Source organism: Saccopteryx leptura, chromosome 2 (genome assembly GCF_036850995.1).
Source record: "Saccopteryx leptura isolate mSacLep1 chromosome 2, mSacLep1_pri_phased_curated, whole genome shotgun sequence".
Lineage (NCBI taxonomy): Eukaryota > Metazoa > Chordata > Mammalia > Chiroptera > Emballonuridae > Saccopteryx > Saccopteryx leptura.
The window spans coordinates 164,842,172-164,863,588 of NC_089504.1; the positions used below are offsets into that span (position 1 = coordinate 164,842,172).

Sequence of the window (21,417 nt, forward strand, 5' to 3'; positions counted from 1 at the left end):
GTTATTTCCATATCACTCAGTTCATCTCCTGAAGGTTTCTCTTGTGGTTTCATTTGGATTGCACTTCTTTGTATTCTCATTATGTCTGTGTTTTGGGTGTTTTGTTTGTAGAGCTGGTTGAGTCTATGCTTGGTGTTGTCTGCCTCCAGTTTTCAATTGTGTTATTTCTAGGTCTTCTTGGTTTGGCATCAGCTATTATTTGTAATCCCCTTTCAGATTTGGGCCACTTTGAAGTCTTGATTTGTTTTTTTTTTTTTTAACAGGTGATAGTCTTGTTACTGATCTCAGCAGGGGGCTTCCTTAAAACTGTATCCAGGAATGTAGTGGGTGTAATCTGCAACTCTGAAGGGCTCTTCTACCAGATAATCTCTCTGGGGGCAGGGTGTTTTCTCAGCTTCAGTAGGGGGAGGTGTATCTCAGATCTCCAAGGATACCTAAGTTACTTCCCCTGCTCCCTACTTTTTGTTTTCAGCCGTGTCTTGTTGCGCTGATTGGAACTGGAGAGATATCTGGAGATTTGTGATCTGGAAGCAATTTATTCTTTTGTTTTGTGGAAGGATCAGTCCCTCCCCTGCTAGGGCCACCTCCAGCACTGGGTGAGTTAGCTTTTTAGGTCGTACCCTGCATTCCTCTGCCCCTCACCTTCTGTCCCTCTCTCTCTCTCTTATTCTCTTGGAATACAAGCCAGTCCTTTCAACACATCTCGCTCCCTGGTAACCAGGCAGGTGGCTGTGAGCAGTATTTTCTGCTCTTTTGCCTGGAGTGGGAGCCCCTCCAGCCTCTCAGCCTCACCCCCCCCATTCCTGTTAGGGGAGATTCAGGCACTTTCTACGAGGTTTGTTGTGGCTTCTTCTTTGCTCCTTGGTTTTTGAGAGATGTTCTTGTAGTCCAGAGTTGGTTTTTCATGCTGATTGTTTCTAAATTGACTTGTGTTCCAGTTTGATGGTGAGAGCTGGGAGTCTGTACGTCTGCCTACTCCGCTGCCATCTCCCCCTCCCCTGCTTTTATTTATTTTTAAAAAAATTTTATTAATTCATTTTAAAGAGGACAGCGAGCCTGACCAGGTGGTGGCACAGTGGATAGAGCTTCTACTGGATTCAACTGGGATGTGGAGGACTCAGGTTTGAGACCCTGAGGTCACTAGCTTGAGCGCGGGCTCATCTGATTTGAGTAAGGCTCACCAGCTTGGACCCAAGGTCGCTGGCTTGAGCAAGGGGTTACTCAGTCTGCTGAAGGCCTGCGGTCAAGGCACATATGAGAAAGCAATCAATGAACAACTAAGGTGTCGCAATGAAAAACTGATGATTAATGCTTCTCATCTCTCTTCATTCCTGTCTGTCTGTCCCTGTCTATCCCTCTCTCTGACTCTCTCTCTGTCCCTGTAAAAAAAAAAAAAAAGAGAGAGGAGTGAGAGAAAGGCAAGTGGTGGGGGTCAAGAAGCATCGATTCATAGTTGCTTCTCGAATGTGTCTTGACCTGTCAAGCCTGTGATTTTGAACCAGCAACCTAAGCATTCCAGTTGATGCTTTACCCACAGTGCCACCACTGGTCAGGCAGGAATACCTGTTGCTTTAAAGGGAAGATAAAATATGTAAAATTGTTTTGTATTGCAACCCATGTCTACAAAGAGGCAGAATTTAGGGATATTTAAACAAATTCCTATAGCTGTCTATTCCTAAAACACTTCACAATATGCTTTGAAGACTGCTGACTCAAGCTAAGATTCTTTCGGCAGGAGGCTCCTTGTATTTATAAATAGATCTGTGTTTTAGAACACAGTTGTGCTGTCTTGTCTTGTCTGGCAGTATCCAAGAGTTTGAAGAACCTTCTGCCATTCAAACAAGAAGCTAATGTTGTATTCTACTTTGAAGTAGTCAGTTTACAAATGACTGATTTTATGCTGTGATAGCTATTTCTTGTTCCTTATTGCTCTTCTTCATTTTTGCTTTATTCCAATGATTCCTAGGAGTATTTTGGGGCCTAGGTCTGAGTGATACCATTCCTGCCTTGCACTATGTCATTTTGGAGGGTCCTGAAGGACAGATTGGCTGGTTGCTGCTGATGGCCAGCCTCTACACTACAGGATCTGTCCTGTATGCTGCCTGCATCCCCAAATGCTTCTTTTCTGGCAAGTGTGACATCTGAGTAAGTATGATCCGAGGTGGCTATCACATATACATATGTATCTCTTAGTGGGTTTTTGGCAGACTGGAAAGTGAAATAATTAAAGAAGTTTTAGACTCAAATCGACAGATCTGTATTCTAGTCCTAACTGTCCCTCATTACTTGTGTTTTCTGGATGACAAGTAGAATAATAGCTATATTTATTGTGCATGTGGGGTCCAGCACAGTACTGAGTACTTCAAATGTCTTACCTCATTTAACACATTAGCCTCATAAGTTATAACAGCTGTTATTAATATTTTTATTTTGCAGATTAGGGAAGGATGCCTAGGGAGGTTAGATAAGTTGTCCAATGTGCCTGGCTATAAAATGGTAGGAGTAGAGTTTGGGCAGGCTAGTCTAACACCAGAGTTTGTGCCCCTGTCTGTACACTGTGCTGATCAATCTTCTAGTCATTCTGTCTCAGGTTCCTATTTATGAAATGAGGGTGATGGACCAGATTTTTACCAAAGCCACTTTTGGAGGAAGATTTTCACCAAGTCCATTTTGATCACAAAATTGAATGATTTGTTATGAGAGATTGAGTGTATTTGGGTGGGATGGGGGGTAGAGATAACTAGATTGTGGTTAATGGTAAGAGAGAAAGAAAGAGAAGGGGAAAAGAAAATATAAGGGATCAATAGATGGAAAACTGTGTAACAGAAGATGGCCTGAAACGTTTCCAACAGTGCAGAATTAGAGTGTTGTTTGATATGAAGTCTGACCTTTGGCATTCTATTCCTTAACCTGTTGTTGATTGTTCTAGACTAAATTGATCAACTAAGCCTCTTTAAAGTTTTGTGTAGTTATCTGTAAAATGAAGATAATGCTAATTTAGGCAATTTTTTGAGCTTCATATTAGCTAATTTATCTCTCTAAGATTACCTCCTCATAATTTTGACATTGAAATGGAGAAAGTTTTACTTTTCCTCCTTTTGGGGAAGAATTAGTCCATTTGGTTTTCTAGGAAATATCTCTTTGGATGTGACTTATACATCCTTCTAGTTTATACTTCTAAAATCAATCAGTGCCTTTCCCTTGACAAATACTGTTTTGCCTCTGTATTTCTTCATTTTAAAACTATAATGAGCCTGACTATGTGGTGGCGCAGTGGATAGAGTGTCGGACTGGGATGCAGAGGACCCAGGTTCTAGACCCCGAGGTCGCTGGCTTGAGTGTGGGCTCATCTGATTTGAGCAAAGCTCACCAGCTTGGACCCAAGGTCGCTGGCTCAAGCAAGGGGTTACTCAGTCTGCTGTAGCCCCACGGTCAAGGCACATATGAGAAAGCAATCAATGAACAACTAAGGTGTCACAATGAAAAACCGAGGACTGATGCTTCTCATCTCTCTCCATTCCTGTCTGTCTGTCCCTATCTATCCCTCTCTCTGACTCTCTCTCTGTCTCTGTAAAATAAAATAAAAAAAAATTAAAAAAAAGTATCATGAGAATAGTGTGATTTTGAAGATAGGTAATAAGTGTTGAAGAGGCTGTGGAGGAAAAGAAACCCTTATTCACTGCTAGTAGGAATGTAAACTGGTATAGCCATTATGGAAGAAAGTATGGTGGTTCCTCAAAAAAAATTAAGACTAGAACTACCATATGACCCAGCAATCCCTCTACTATCTACCCAAAGAACTCAAAAACATTGGTACATAAAGACACACGCACTCCTATGTTCATCACAGCATTATTCACAGTGGCCAGGACACAGAAACCTCCAAAGTGTCCTTTGATAGAGGATTGGATAAAGAAGATGTGGTACATAAATACAATGGAATACTACTCAGCCATAAGAAATGATGACATAGTGTTATTAACAACAACATGGATGGACCTTGAGAACATTATGCTGAGTGAAATAGGTAAATCAGAATAAGCTAAGAACTATATGATTTTACACATAGGTGGGATATAAAACTGAGACCCATGGACATAGATAGAAGTGAAGTGGTTACCAGGGCAAGGGGGTTGTAGGGAAAGGGGTTGTGGGGAAAGGGAGTAAAGAGAGACAAGTATGCAGTGATGGAAAATGATTTGACTTTGGGTAATGGATACACAACATAATCAACAGTTCAAATGCCACAGAAATGTTTACCTGAATCCTATGTACTCTTATTGATCAATATCACCCTATTAAATTTACTTATCTAAAAAAAGTTTAAAAATAATAATTTTTAAAAAAGAACTACTTAAAGGCACTAGAGAATTATTGAAGCATTAGAGAAGGAGACCTGACACCTGGGATTATTTTCTCTCTAAGGGAAGAGGTGAAACACAGTAAGATCCTGAAAATGAGCTTAACAAGTTATTGAGTCTGAGGGATAATATTAAATGTGCCAAAACGGAACAGCCCTGGTGAATGGTTCAAGTTTTGTGTTGGGACCCTGAAAGGGCTATACCCTAAGAATAAGGATGAGCCCAAACTTGACCAGCCTGCACAGAGGTCAAAACCCAGCTTCAAAACAGCTCAACCCTGATTGAAAAACAGTGGTCTGAAATTATTAATGTCCTCATATTCCCACCAGAAGCAAACACATCTTCTGTGAAAGAACAAACTGTCCTAGGCCTCAGTGGTCACTCTTGTTTTTCATGCACGATACTGGCTCTCAGTCAAAAATAACCAGGCACATGAGGAAACAGAACAGCACGCTTGAAACTACGGGAAATAGAGAAGATACCAACAGAACCATAGGGGATGGAGTTATCTACATATTTTAAGATAATTATGCTTAATATGTTTAAAGAAATGAGATCGGTATTTCCAGCAGAGAACTGGGAGTCATTTTTAAAAAGACAAAAATTCTAGTACTAAAAAATGCAATAAAAATCAATAATTCAGTAGCAGACAATACATGTAAATCACTTAGCCCAAAGCTTGGCACATGGTAAAAGCTTGATAAAGGTTACCTATTAAATTATTACATCCAAAGTATATACAAGGTGTTTGGAGAAAAACATACAACCCTATATATAAACATTCCACATAAGGCAATTTAAGATTAAATCTTTCCTCCAAAAGAGCCCCAGAATTAGCTTTCTTCCCCCTAAAATATTATCAAAATTCAAACACATCGAAAACCTAACACCCCTATATAAATACACAATTCTGTCAATTATGTCACAAAAGTTTCATATTAAGAATGGGAACACTGCCCTGGCCGGTTGGCTCAGCGGTAGAGCGTCGGCCTGGCGTGCGGGGGACCCAGGTTCGATTCTCGGCCAGGGCACATAGGAGAAGCGCCCATTTGCTTCTCCACCCCCGCCCCCCCCTCCTTCCTCTCTGTCTCTCTCTTCCCCTCCTGCAGCCAAGGCTCCATTGGAGCAAAGATAGCCCGGGCGCTGGGGATGGCTCCTTGGCCTCTGCCCCAGGCGCTAGAGTGGCTCTGGTCGGCAGAGCGACGCCCCGGAGGGGCAGAGCATCGCCCCCTGGTGGGCAGATCGTTGCCCCTGGTGGGCGTGCCGGGTGGATCCCAGTCGGGCGCATGCGGGAGTCTGTCTGACTGTCTCTCCCCGTTTCCAGCTTCAGAAAAATACAAAAAAAAAAAAAAAAAAGAATGGGAACACTACAGACACAAAGAAAGTGTTCTGTATGCTTACCTGACACAGAATTGCTTATACCTGAAAAGGGTGAAAACTCTTTTGGCATTTGCAACAAAATTGTTTGAAAAACCTAAAGAGAAATTTGTCTTTTTCAAGTCCAAGTATCTATGTACACAAGGCTCCCTGTTTATAATTTAGTTGACCTATTCGCTCCCTCATACCTTGCTTCTTCCAAACCTCTACCCTGAGGTCTTCAGCTCCTCTAGTGCTCAGTCTCTTTTCCACTATTTCCCAACGTGAACTTCAAATCACTTGTAGTTACCAATCAATGCACATGGTTTCTGGGCTTTGTGCATTTCCTGCACACACTTTCTCCCTGCCTTGCCAGGTGAACTATTTATCCTTTCAAATTCTGCTTGGACATCATGTGACTCCCCCCCACTCCCCACAAGGTCAGTCATCCCCTCCTGTGCTATTTCTGTGCCACGTCCATTCTGTGGGTGCCACTGCATTATCACCAGAGCACACTGTGTCTGAGTCACTCCTATCAGTATACGTGACTGGAGGACGAGTTCTATGTCTTGTTCTTTGTGTCCTAGTGCCTTGGAGTGTTTGAATCCAATCCATTGTTTTTATTCTGGTAAGAAAAGGAAAGTTTAGTTTAAAACTCTGTTTACCTTCAGGTCTGGTGAGTGGCTAGTGTGAAAGGCCGTGTGTTCATTCAGGTCTTACCACGCCTCCCCTCTACAGTCCCGAGAAGCAGAGGGGGCTCGAACTCAAATGCTCAGAGTTAATAGACCCGGTGTAGACTGTTACGAAATGAAGGGCACGTACCCAGGGAAGAGAGAAAACTCTTATCCTAGCCTTCTGTTCTCTTACTGAAATGAAAGCCTATGGTGTCCAGAGTCTGATTGTTCAGGAAAACCTGGAAATGCAGACTGTGAAATCTTCCCAATCTAAACATGCTGACAACTAATCAAAGTAATGGGGGCAACCTCCTCAGTCTGCCTGAAGTCTCTCACAGACTCATCCGTACAGTGAATTCCTTCTCCACTGCCCCCCCTTGTGGACAGATGGGAAATTTCCTAGCACTAATGCCCAAACCGGTTCAAAATACACCAACCAAAAAGTGATTACAGAAAGTCCAATGTACACAAGAACTGGAGTTCATCTAAATAACCTGATATTTGGTCCAAGAGAACTACCAGACCCAATAGAACCAGGACATGGGTTAGCAGCCTCGGGAGGTCATGGGGACTGTCCAGTCAGCTAATTCATTTACTGAGCATCTGTCTATTATGTGCCTGGAGTGGAAGATGCCAAGATGAATGAGACAGCGTTCATTCCTGCTCCGTTCGGAGACACAGTCTTCCTCCTTCGCATCTGCTCCTGCCAGCCCCCCCCCCCCCCCATGTCGCACACACTTCACTCACCTTGCTAGTCCCAGGGGTGCACCGCACAGAAGCACTCTCCCATCTGGTCTTATAGTCTTTACAGTGAAGGTACCTATATTTTCATTCCAAAAACTGCAAATAAAAGTAGAAGAGTCTTTTATTGTCTGGAGAAATAAAGTCAAATTCTTCTTTGCTTGTGACATTGTGTGGAAAATCCAAGAAGCCTCCTTAACCTCATTCACAGCTGTTCTCAAAGTCACTACATTTACTTAGTGTCTCATCTGTGGTGCTCTTCTCCCTGTCTATCACACTTTCTCAATCCACTCTCAATCACCAGCACTGTCTCCCCAGAACAAAATTCCGATCACATTTTGGTAGCACATGCTTAAAGCTGGCTCTGTATTTCCCCAGAATGTTACAAAACACAGAGGCCATGTAAAATACATGTTTTCAGAACTTCCTCTCCTTCATCCAACAAAGGGAGGAAGGCAGGGAAGATTTTGCTCGATTGTCCCAAAAATGGAAGAGAGGGAGGGGCTAGCTGAGGACAGAGCAGGAGACAAGGGTATCTGGAAGCTGGGTTTCCTGAGCGGGCGGCATCTCCCTGGGCCTGCTGGCTCTGCCTTTCCCCAGGACTCGGGGCACCTTCCTCCCCCAATAGGTCCTGGGGCCAGAGTTCCACCTGCTTGTTCTGTTGTGACCCTGGCATTGGTGGTGACTTCTGCTGCTGCTGGATGGCCTCCACAGGACCTGAAAGCACCTTTCTTTCCTTATTCTTCTCATCCTCCCGAAGCCGGACCAGGCCCCTGAGGCCCGTCACTGGTGAATGGAGGTCCCAGGCTGGCAGGGGTGCCTACGGGCCCTGGCAACCCCATGGAGAACAGCTATGCAGGGTGAGAGGGCCCAGTGAGCACTGCACAGACCTGCCCACCGGTCGGCTCACCTGCATGTCCACCTCCTTGGTGTTGGTCTTGCACAGCCACGGGCCCAGGCTGGAGTTCACCTGGGAGAAAATGGCCTTAGGCTTCACTATCTTATAAGGCTCAGTGCGATAGACCCAGGCACTCATGGGCACCACCAGCCCCTCCTGGCCAGCAAAGTGGGGCCACCAGTGTTTTGCCTCCAGTCAGACTGTTCATACTCAGAGAGTCCAGGCTGGCCCAAAGCCAGAGTGTTCCCATAATTTGTTCCCTGGTGCAGGCAGTAGGGACAAAGTGCTCCACCTGCCTACAGGCTTAGTATAATATCCTAGTACAGTCAGTGTCCTTGTTCTGTGTTGGGAAAACAGCTGTGTTAGGCTTGCTCGCTTACACTTTGCATGATTAGTGTGTGAGCACATGGCAGAGCCACTTGTGTATGCGTGTGTAGCTTTTGTAAGGCTACAGGTACTTTCACTTAGGGCAGTTTTTGCAGATTGCAGATTGCTTGCCCATCACTGCACGGGGCTGCTTTCCTATTTGTTTGCCTGCTGCTGTGAGAAGTGGTTTCTTCCCATGCCTGAGTGCTCATCTGCCATTGCAAGACTCTAATAAATGAAATGGCCCAATACTTTCCAGCTCCGCAGTTCCTCTACCGTCTGCCTGAATCCAATGTGAACCTGCCTGCCCTTGGCCACTGGCCTTACATCTGGCACAGTGAGCAGTGTTCAGATCAGATCAGTATGGAACTGCCAACACCCTTGAAGGGTGGCATACAGAAGTGGCTGTTGTTCTCCAGCATATGGTTCTCTATGGCTCTCCTGTTGGGGGTTGTGGGCTGGGTGATTTTATAGCCCTGTGAGAAGAAACTGAAAGCTCTGTGTGAGAGGCTGTGTGAGGTCAAAAGCTCCAGGATGAGCTGCAGACTGAGTGCCAACAACAGCATGAGCTGGAATGGTAATTGGAGAAAGAGTTGTGAAGTTGAGAACTCCAGTTCAGGCTGCAGGCTGAGAACCAACGATGGCTTGAACTGGAATGATTGCTAGAGAAGAAAGCTTACAGCTTTTGAAAGCATCAGTGTGAAATGCAGGGAGAACACCAACAGCACTTGGAGTTGGGACAGTTGCTTGAGAAGGAACTATGGGACCAAGAGCTGCAGTTTTCCCTAGAAGCCAAATGCTGGCAACAGCAGTTGTTAGAGAAACAACTGTGAGTTCAAGAGCTTGAGTTCCCGTTTCAGGCTGATAGCCAGCAGCCATAAGAGCCAAAGCGGTTGCTGAAGAAGGAGCTGCGTGTGTGCTGGTGGAGTGGCTCTGAGTCGGCAATAGCACCTGTTTCCAATTCCTTCTTTTCTGAGGACTAGGAGGTTTGGGCTGAAACTGCAGTCAGCAGACTCCGAGCTAGCCAGTGGTCTCCCAGAAGGTAAAAACTCAGCAGCCAAAAGTGCCTCAGGGGCAGGCATAACTCCCTTCACAAGTAGTGGAGCATTCTGTGGGCCAGCCCTATACTCAGAGTTGATGGAGTTAGGGGTGAAATTCAGGCAGAAGCCCACTGAACGCCTGGCAGCCTTGTTGCGGCAGTTGTGGGACATAGCGTGGATAGCATCATGCCCTCTGGAACAGAGATGGAGGAATTGGCTGCAATTACCATGCACTCTTCCTTGAGGCAGCATCTTCAGAACTGCCATGACAACCCAGGAAACCATACCCTATTAGAATGGGTGATGGCTGCCATTCGTACAGTCTGGTAGAATGCTAGAGACTTGCTGGGGCAGTGAGTCAGTAGCAGTCATATACTGAGCTGCAGTAGGTCCTCTGGGAACTAGATATGAAGAATGGTGCTTTCAACCTGAGGTCCTGTGGGCCAGATGATAAAGTATTTATGGCAGGGATGAGGGACCTTATTCTCTCTAGTGCCTCATCAGCCCTTTTGGAGTCATAGTGGCTACCTTGAGCCCCTATGTGGGGCAGCCCATCAATGCAGTTACACAGATGGTGGCATATAAGAGAAACAGGCCTATAAAGACTACCCAAACACAGATGTGAGTAGATTTGATTGCAGATAAAGAGAAATTGGATGGCAAATCTAATAGAGTCCTGTTAGAGCTTTGGCAGCTGCTTAAGCTGGAACAGAGGTTCCAGTCACTGAAAAAGGAGGGGAAGTGGGTGGCCCTGTCAGCTGCCAAGAAAATGGCTGCTGTTTGGGTTGCACAGTTGCAGGATTATATGTTGGAAATAGCTGAGAAAGAGGAGGATCCTCAAGACCTGTTATTCCAGTTTGAATAGGGGGGAGGCTGTGACTTGCCTAATGGGTATGGGCAGGGGCTGGAGGCCCCATGTGGAATCGGCAATCCACTGGTCCCCTTCTAATTTGTAGCAAGTGTTGGCCTTAGCAGGTATGAGGTGCCACCCCCTTTTCAGCAGCAGCTAAGAGAATTGTCAGGGTGGCACAGGCCTTGAATACGTTTGACCCTGCCAGGCCCTATGAGTTTGCTGAGGGGTTTGGATGGGGATTGTGGCAACAAACACAATGTTTATGGAAAAGCACTGAGATCTGTATCAAAGACCTGCACAGACAGCAGAGCTGTCTATCGTAAACTGGTCATTAAATGGTATAATGGACTCTTGAAGCAGGGACTGGGATAAGAGGAGGGCATTGGATCCCTTGCTGGATGGAAGTGCTGCTTGTGGAAAATACTACAAGAGACCCTGATGGGGACCCAGCTCCCATGGAGGCCCTCCTGTACTGGGAAGCTGCTCCCATTCAGTTGCATAAATGCACCAAAGACACTTTCTTCAATAGACATGGTTTTGGATTGTATAGGCCCCCCACCTACGATGGGTGGCCTTGTTAGCACCATAAGGTAGAGGGCTGGAGATGGGCCTCCAGTTAACTCCACGGGCAACTGGTGTCCAGACACCTAAGGTAGAAGCATGTTATCCATTGGGTGCTCAGAGAGATGTCATTGTGAAAGGCACCTTTGTAATTGTCATTTTTGGTATAGCTTGTGCTATTGTAGTCTCTGTTTATGTAATGGACCATTGTGGAAGATACCTATTGTGTAGATTGTGAGGCAAGCAACCCTAAAGGGGTGGATTGTTGGGAAAACAGCTGTTAGGCTTTCTTGCTTGCACTTTGTGTGATTAGTGTGTGAGCATGTTGCAGAGCCATGTATTTGTAGCCTATGTAAGGCTACAGGTACTTTTATTCAGGGCAGTTTTTGCGGATTACAGATTGCTTGCCTGCCACTGTGAGAAGCCATTTTCCTGTTTGTTCACCTGCTGCTATGAGAAGTGTTTTTTTCTCTGCCTGTTTGCTTGTCTGCCATTGTGAGACTCTAATAAATGGTAATGGTCTAATGCTTTCCAGCTCCACAGTTCCTCTACCATCTGCCTGAATCCAATGTGAACCTGTCTGGCCTTGACCACTGGCATTACATTCTGCTTCCACCTTCATTCGGCCCTTCTCTCTCCTGGTCACACTGGTTCAGGTTCATTCTAGCTTCCCCATTTATTTCAGATGCTGATGGGTGCAGCTGCCTATGACCCTAATTGAAGGGCATGGGGGGAGGTGAGCTACATACCTACAGAGGCCTCATTGCCACCTGATTCAATTGCTTTTCCCTGGTTCTTCAGTTTGCTGTGCCTAAATCTTTTTCCAAAGCTGTTTTTCATTACTGACTTATTCACATACCTGCTATAGTTAGCCATTCATTTATTTATTCCCATAGTAATAAGGTGACCAATTGTCCTCCTTTAGGGAGGACAGTCCTTTTGTAAGTTCCGTCCTCCCTCGAAAAGTGTCCTCCTTTTTGGTATTGGAAGACTAATCTGTAAATGGCCGTATTCTATCGATGCAGAGTCAATCCATTGCGTGTGATGTGACATATTTGTATCAAAATGAGTCCTTTTTTCTTAGTTATTATTAAAAATTAATATGCATGTAAGCATAATTATAATATAAAATATTACAAATGTTTTTATTATGCATTTATCATATTATAGTATATTATTGTTGCAATGAATGTTTCTTTTATTTATGATATTGTTTTCTTGAATTTAGTTTTGTCCTTTTCATTGTAAAAAAGTTGGTCACCTTAATAGGTACCATTTTTGAGATCCTGTTTTAAAGCATACGGTAAAACAAGTACAAGGAGTAGTTCTTTCAGCAGCCTTGTACTAGAAGAGGGTGAAGAAGAAAGTCCATTATGCCAGGGTTAATGAAAGTAAAGACCAGAGGAGTGAGGAGCAGAAAGTTATGACAGAGTGGGATATATGTAGTGAGAGCAAACGTATTTCAGAGGATTGTATGACATGCTAAAGGGTCTCAGTCCACTCCTAGAGAGAACACTCCCCACCCCACAAAAAATGGTGGGAGTAGCAAATTGTTCTGATTTAGAGGGTGAGTGCAGATTTAATAACAGGATCAATATCTGAGGTCAGACCCACTTGAATTGAAACCTGGGCATTTTATGGATTTGGTTTTGCCATCTGACAGTACTAACAAATTTACAGGATTACTGAAAGATGTGTTATTGCTTGTGAAGCACAAAGCAGGTGAACTCACGTGTTCACTAAGTGGCAGCTATTGTTAGATAAGGATCCTTTGCTGTTCGGATCTAGGTGATCATAAGCTCTGGTATCTCTCTGTATTGGTCAGGCTTCCTGCTACAGCTAAAGGTTATGATTAAACTGAAAGGACATCTAAGCAACCAAGTAGAGCTCACCTTTTTTTAATTCAAGGTTGCTTCTGGTATTTACTGCTCAAGAGCCTTCTAGAAGCAGTAGGGGAGGAAGGCTTTGGAAGCAGGCCATAAAGAAACCTATATTTGTACAAGGCAAGTCAGACTTGTGCACGATGAGAATAGTTCAGGCCTTCCAGGGTAGTTGGGAAGGGACCACAGCACACACAGGGTGGCCGGTCCTCTAGGAATGGAAAGGGCACTAGAGCAGCCTGCAGAGGGGAATAGCTCACACTGCAGGTACTGCAGGTAGGGTTGCGTGGGCTCCCCAATTCTCAGGCAGGGAGACAGGCTTAGACCTGCCATGTAAGAGCATCAAAGGACTAGATCTGATGTCCTCTGGCTTCACATGTCTGCCCGTCCAAGCCACAGGGAGCAGCAGCCGGAAACAGGTCATCCTCCGCCTAAGGCTACCCTGGGTTTCCAAGGTTGGCGACTTCGGGGAGGAAGAGAGGTCTGTGACACAACAGGCCGCGGGCGCCCGAACAAGAGACAAGAGACGAGCGAGGGGGCGGGGGTCACGAAGGGTACACAGGGCGGCCCTCCGAGGGTTCCGTGATAAGCCTCTGCCTTGTACTATCACAGAGTTACGGTTCCGCAACCCCAGGAGGCCCGGCGGCTCGCGGCCAGCCTGACTCCCGGATAGTACGCGTGCGCGCACGCGCGTGTGGCGCGTGCGGCGCCATGACGTTAGCGCATGACTTGTAGGAGCGCCGCTTTGGCGCCAGTGTCTGAAAGCCCACGCTGGCGGTGGCTGCTTCGGCTGCGTCCGGGCGGAGGGACGCCGCGGGAAGAGCGTGCGGGTCCAAAGGCGCGTGGGCCGGAGGAGCGGCATCTGTGGAGGGTTTAGTGCCGCAGAGGGATGCGGATCCAATGCCGATGGTCCCGCCCCGATGGGGGATGATGGACCGGTTCTTCCCGTCCCGCCCGGGAGCTCGGGGCCTCCTCTGGGACGCGAGGTTCCCACCTTGGTCCCCGCCACCCGCTCGGGGCTGGGCAACTAGCTGCAGCAGTTTTCCCAGTCTGAAACCTCCTTGCACACGATCGTTACTTTTCTGGAATGTTGGGTGCTGGGCTGGGTTTTGCGCTTCCGGCGCTGCGTCCGCGCCTCTTCACCTCAGCTGGTGCCTTATTTGAATTGGCGCTTAATGGGAGCCCTCGCGGCCCGTGACGAGTTAATGTGATTAAAGTTAATGTCAGAAGTGCTATTTTGAGTCGTGCTTGTCCCGTTTCCAATGCTGGACGGGACTGTGGTCGCTGTGTTGGGCAGCACAAATACACAGGGCTCCCACCGTCGCAGCGAGTGCGTTGTCCCAAAGGTTGGGACCGAGATCAAGCATTAATGTCACCTTAGGCAACTGTACCCTCTTTTTTTTTTTTTTTTAATGTACCCATTTTTGATGCTACCTCACAGTCACTTAAGGACCCCACCCCGTGAAGTGTGTTCTTTTCTCTTTTGCAGACTTAATTTTTCCAGCGCCAGAGTTATATTGTAGAGAAAAATGCCTATTGGATGCAGAGAGAGGCCAATATTTTTTGAAATTTTTATTTAGGTGAAAGGAGGGAAGGTAGTCCGGCGAACTCCTGCATGGGCAGGATGGGGATCCAGGAGCAACCCGGGCTGGGACCGTTGCTATGAGTACCAAGCTATTTTTAGGTTGAGGCTGTGGCTCTGAGACAACCAAGCTGCTCTGGGGGTGCGGGTGGGGGAGATGACCTTGCTGGAATCAGTGGAGCCACTGGCTGTGGGAGGGGAAAAGGGAGAGAAGCAGATGGTTGCTTTTCTGGTGTTCCCTGACTGGAAATTGCACCAAGGACTTCCATAGGCTGCGCCTGTGCTTGATCCACTGAGCTAATGGGTCAGGGTCTTTCTTTGAAATTTTTGAGTCAATGCAGCCAAACTGGTACGGATAGGTTTCGTGTAAATTGATCAACCACAGCAAAGGTTTTCAGGAAAATAAATATGTATACCTGCTGGAAAGAATCCAATGCTCCACTTAAAAAAAAAAAAAATCAGTGAGAGTAGGGGAGGTAGCGAGACAGACTCTGGCATGCAGCCCCATGGGGAATTACCCTGGCAAACCCACAGTGGGCGATGCTCTATCTGGAGAGTAGCTGCATTGCTCAACAATGGAGCTCTTCTTAGCACCTGAGGTGGAGGCCATGGAGCCAGCCTCAGTACCTGGGGCCAATTTACTTTAATCCAGCCATGGCTGCTGTAGGGTAAGAGAGAGAAAGAAGCAAGAAACAGAGAAGCAAGCGGGGGAGGGGTGGAGACGTAGATGGGCGCTTCTCCTGTGTGCCCTGACCCGGAATTGAACCCGGGACATCAACACGCCTGGCAGAAGCACTACCACAGACCAAACCAGCTAGGTCCCAATGCTTCACGTTTTTGTTTACATTATAAACTGTACTTTATGGAGTCATAACTCCAGTTAAGAGAAGGAACATTTACAGTTACAAAATGGTAAGGATTGTACAGAAGCCCGGGAGAAACAAGAGGAGTCTGGTCCCTTGGTTAGCAGTAGAATTGTTTTGCAGAATGTCCTGCAAATGAGAATCGTTAGTATTTTGGTCTCAGTACTCCTTACACTTTTAAAAATGACTGAAGGTCTCAAAGAGCTTTTCTTTATGTAGATTGCCAGATTAGAAATCAAAACTAAGAGCTTTAAAAAAACCCCTCAAGTAACAAAAATAAACCCAATGTGTATTAACATTAATAACATTGTTATGAAAAATAAATATATTTTTAAAAAAGAGTGGCATTGTTTTATAGTTTTTCCATTCTCTTTAATAGCTGGCTTAATAGAAGATAGCTAGATTCTCATCTGTACTGTATCCAGTCTGTTGCAATATGTTTCTTTGGTAGAAGTCTGAAGAAAACCCAGCTACACACTGCAAAGTAATTGGGGGGGAAAGGAGTATTTTAATAGTCTTCAGTTAATTGTGGGTATTTTTCTTCCATACTACACTGTTGTAAGGTACCAAAAACTACAGAATTAATATTTTTAGGAAGCTTAAAGAACATTTTATTAATTAGGGCTAGGCAAGAAGAGAGATTTTGTAAATGAGTTTTGTACTTGTGTGATTAGCATCAAACCAGGGTGGCTGATAGCATTATATTGTAAATGCAGAGGGGAAGGAGATTTGGATTCTCTGACCTCCCCCCACACCTGTAAGGAAATAGATGAATAGCTAGCCAGGTGCAGGAAGAAAAAGATTAAAATAAACCTTTTCTTATATTGATGGTCCATTTACAGGCATTTGTCTCCATGGAAACTACCCCTCCCCTCCTGAAAGCATGTAGTTAATGTATGTATCTCTAAACAAAGGAATGGCAGGGGAACACTAGAAAATATAGGAATATCTTTTAATATGTAAAATAACATTTTTACTATTGTGTTACCTTGTAAGTTTTAATGTGTAGAAAAGTTTTTTATGAATCCTAAACTTGCTAATGAATTGTGTCCCATCCCCCCTTCATCCTTTTCCCAAACCTGTGTAGGTGAAAACAAAGGTTATATGCTTATGCTGTGATGTCAGGCTTTCCCCCCACCCATGTATAATTAAGGGTATAACCAGCCTAACCGGGTGGTGGCGCAGTGGATAGAGCGTCAGACTGGGATGCGGAAGACCCGGGTTTGAGACCCTGAGGTCGCCAGCTTAAGCACGGGCTCACCTGGTTTGAGCAAAAAGCTCACCAGCTTGAGCCCAAGGTCGCTGGCTCCAGCAAGGGGTTACTCAGTCTGCTGAAGGCCTATGGTCAAGGCACGTATGAGAAAGCAATCAATGAACAATTAAGGTGTTTCAGTGCGCAATGAAAAACTAATGATTGATGCTTCTCATCTCTCAGTTCCTGTCTGTCTATTCCTATCTATCCCTCTCTCTGACTCTCTCTCTGTCTCTGTAAAAAAAAAAAGATTTGAAAAAAAAAAAGGTATTCAACCAGCCCCTAGAATATTAATTGGACACACGATTTGGGACTGCTGCCCTGTGTAAGCTATATGTGGCCGGCATATTTAATAAATTTCCTCCTTTAATAAAACTTTTCCAAATTCATCTGGTCTGGGTGTCTCTACGTGAACTTGATAAAATGAGGTACAGTGCCTTTCAGAATCTGGGGTGCAATACTTTATAACAACACCAAAATTTAAGTGGTAGTTTCTTAAAAGTTGCAATGTGTTATCTGAAACCATGTAATGAACTGTTCATACTCTTGTTACATTAAATTCTATTAGTCTTTCTTGCACTTTGAATCTTTTATTTATTTTGTAACATCATGTATTGATTATTTGGAAAGTGCCTATATTCTGAATTACACAAATGTTCCATATACTGTATTGACATTGTGTTAAATGATATTTGTAAAATCATATTTGTTCAATGGAGGATGTCAAACTGACAGAGCCAGGTGAAGTTTAACAAAATTCTAATTCTAATTTGAAAGCTCAACACCGTATCATTGGCTGTTGTTTTCCCTCAATAACAGACTCACTTCATTGATTACTGAAAAAAATGTTTCCCAAATCACCCAACTCAGAATGACTTAGTTTGTCATTCTTTCTAGTAAAAATGGCTTTCTATAAAAAAAGTGCAAATTCAGCTTACAACTCATCACATTAGTGCTTTTATAGACAGCTATTGTTAAATATGCAGAAATGTATTTTACATACTTTTAATTTTGTCGACAGAATATTAAAAAGCTGTTTTTTAAATATTAATATGAGGCTTTAATAAAACTAATTTGCACCGCTTCATTAAGTACATTTTAATTAAGCTGGCTTTTTGTTTTTATGAGTGCATGGTGATAAAGAATACAGTGACTAGTACAGTTTGTTGCCACTGCCTTGACTTTTGCAAAGGTGTCAGTTTCACACACCAGCAGTGCAGTTGACCATATGAACTTCTTGAAAAGGCCTTGGGGACTTTCCTCCAATTGGTCCACATACCACACTTTTAGAACCACTACTTTAAGAGTGGATAGTTTAGAGTAGAACATTTTCATTTCTTTTTAACAGAATCTTTTTATTCCCTTTAATTTTGAGTCCACATGTTTCTTATACCTGTAGATTTATCACTTCCTCTTATGTAATCTCTATAAACATTTGAATTATGACTAGAATGCATTCTTACTATGGTTTTTGTTTATGAATTGTGAATATAAGATAAAGAAAACTTTAGAAGAGCTAATATAGTTGAGTTATTTCCTTGTGGCTTTTGTAAATTTGTTATACCTTACTATAGATTCATAAGAGAATAGATGAATGATCCTTTTTAATTAATGTGCTTTAACAAAAGTCATCCACGTCTAAATCTCAAACATCCTTTTCTTTATTATGATCTTTACTGTGATTGTGAATTTTTCTGTGTCGCTGATGAAAACCAAGATAAGATTTTTACTTTTCTTACAGATTTAGGACCAATAAATATTAGTTGGTTTGAAGAAATTTCTTCAGAAGCTCACTATGTAATTCTGAAACTGCAGAAGAATTGGAATATAAAATCAACATTTATGAACCAAACCTATTTAAAACACTACAGAGGAAACCTTATCATCAATTGGCTTCAACTACAGTAGTATTTAAAGAACAAGGTCTAACTCTATCTTGCTCTTTAAATTGGTACCTAACTGTACTGACCTTCTTTAAAAAAATTACTTAAACACAGGTTAGCCTTAGGTAAGTAATAAGTAAACAAATACAAGTTCAGATAGAAGACACTTTTTAGATGGCACTCTACTGTGCATATTAAGACAGATCTGACCACCAGTCTCAGGGTCATGGTTAGAAAGACAATGACGTCAGCCTCGGCTTCTCATGTGAAAATGTTAACCCTCTTAATCCTAACTTTATAATGAAAACAATATATTAAACAACACATTAATAAATTAAACATCTTTTATTTGATCCAGCTAATAACACTGTTTTTGTCTTTTTCCAAATACCTCCAGATATATGGAAAAGATTTATATAGGCCGGTGGGGATCCTCAAACCCCTCAGCGAGATCTTCTGAGCATGGCTTTTAAGATACCAAGAGGCAAAAAAAGCCCAATTGAGATCAGGGGAACTACCACCTTTTAGTATACGCTCTTAAAGGCTCCAATGCCCCAAAGGGGTCTCATAGGATGCCATCTGGGTCCTGCTTCAATAGTGGAAAGGAAGGTCATTGAGCTAAAGCCTGCCAGACTTACATGCCTCTGCTGTGAGGAAACAGGGACACTGGAAGGTAGGCTTCCCCCTCGCTCCTCTAAGGGAGGGTTCAGTCTCTTCCAGCCCTGCTCCAGCCACCTATGACCTAACCTTGCCCAGAATGCTGGGGTTTGCCACTGAAGGCTGAAGGTGCCCAGGGCCATCGGCCCCATCTACAACACTGTGGATGAGCCTAGGGTATTTCTTCCAAGAAGCAGGTAAACTGATCTCATTTGCACAAGGGCCACTTATCTGTCTTGCCTGAATAGTCAGATTTTTAATTCTTCCCTCGAAGATCTCTGTTGTGGGTGTTGATAGTCCTATTTTCTGCTGCTTTGCTTAATATATAGTGTTTCCTTTATTCCTCCTACCTCAATGCCCCACTCATATTTCAGGCTGGGACCTACTCCTAATTTAGAGCTCTCTTTCCCCCTTTTGCCAACTCCTTTTATGAATCTACCTTTGCCACCAGCTTAGTGTATCCCAAGGTTCTCTTTACCATGCCACAGTTGCAGAGCTCCAGGGAAAAGCAACCTGGTCTCATCTCTCCAGGCAGAAGAGAACAGAAGCCATATCCACACATGCTGCAGATGGCATTTCCAGTCTACCTGAATCATTACCAGCTAGAAGCAGTGGTCATTGGGACTTGGACGTGAGCAGCAAAGTATAGAATTGTGACAAAAATTCCAGTGCCATGTGGACTTTTCCTGGATGTGGACTTTTCCTGGACTCTTGCTCCTTGTGACAGCTCCTAACAGACTGAACTGGGGTTGGGTTGCATTTTTCAGGGATTTGGCATGGTGTTGAGGCCAACTTGGACTTGGTGAACATGTTAAGGACACTACCCTTTTATGGATTCTTGCTGTATTGGCCAAGAGTTTCTTAAAGGCTTTAATCACTGTAAAAAAAAAAAAGAAAGAATAGAAGACTAGATAAAGAAGATGTGGCACATATACACCATGGTATACTATTCAGCCATAAGAAATGATGACATCGGATCACTTACAACAAAATGGTGGGATCTTGATAACATTATACAGAGTGAAATAAGTAAATCAGAAAAAAACAAGAACTGCAGGATTCCATACATTGGTGGGACATAAAAACGAGACTAAGAGACATGGACAAGAGTGTGGTTATTGGGGGTGGGGGGAGGGAAGGAGGGAGAGGGGGAGGGGGAGGGGCACAAAGAAAACTAGATAGAAGGGGACGGAGGACAATCTGACTTTGGGTGATGGGTATGCAACACAATTGAATGACAAGATAACCTGGACATGTTTCCTTTGAATATATGTACACTGATTTATTGATGTCACCCCATTAAAATAAAATTTATTTATAAAAAAAAGAAAAAAAAATGAAATTAAACATCTATATTATCCTAAATAATTAGTGGAATCATAAATTTAGATGCACACTAAAATGTAGATTATATATGGATACAAATGTGATATAGCTTTGTTTTATTTTATGTGAGTACAAGTGAGGCTGTTTACCAAAAGTTTATTTGACAGTGACCCCCAAATTGTCTTTCAACCCTTTAAAAGCCCACTCTCCAAAAAGCAATTTATTCCTCTCCTGTGGATGTCACACATCTGCTAAAATTAAGTCAGGTCAAATGGCACACCTATTTCCACTTTAGACCTGCTTAGGCTGCCTGTACTTTTACCTAGTATTCCACTCAGTTTATCTCCACCCTCCTGGGGTTGTCACCTCTCATAAAATTGCAAGACACTCAAGGTATTAAATTTACTCATTAGTGTCACATTAAAATCCTTTATATTCTTCCAGAAGTGTGAAGATTGTCCATCTTTTCCCCTTTCTTCCAGAAAACAAAATCCTCACAAACAACAACTATTCCAAACAGAGACCGGAGGCAGGGAAGGGTTCCCGGCCAACTAATTTTACAGACAGCTTGAATCTGAGTCCCAGCGGGCACTTGTCTGTATTACCCTACAGAAATTCATAACCCTCCTCTCTAGAGTATTGTTGAAATCTTTGAGCTCATTGAAAATCTTCCCTATCAGGCACTCCCAATTGATCTGTTTTTGAGTCCCATGTGATTATTATTGGGTCATGCTGGGACTCTGACTTCATTGTATCAGAACTTACCTTTTTTTTTTTTTTTTTACAGAGACAGAGAGAGAGTCAGAGAAAGGGATAGATAGGGACAGACAGATAAGAACAGAGAGAGATGAGAAGCATCAATCATTAGTTTTTTGTTGCAACACCTTAGTTGTTCATTGATTGCTTTCTCATATGTGCCTTGACCGTGGGGCTACAGCAGACTGAGTAACCCCTTGCTTGAGCCAGTGACCTTGGGTCCAAGCGGGTGAGCTTTTGCTCAAACCAGATGGGCTCGCGCTCAAGCTGGCGACCTTGGGGTCTCGAACTGGGTCCTCCGCATCCCAGTCCGACGCTCCTCTATCCACTATGCCACCGCCTGGTCAGGGTGACCTAACTTTTAATGG

General features: G+C 43.8%; 1 pseudogene; it reads right to left on the reverse strand.

Moving 5' to 3' along the window:
- Positions 1–7,514: 7,514 nt before the first annotated feature.
- On the reverse strand, positions 7,515–13,154 carry LOC136391650 (protein ZAR1-like; annotated as a pseudogene).
- Between the last annotated feature and the right edge of the window lie 8,263 nt (positions 13,155–21,417).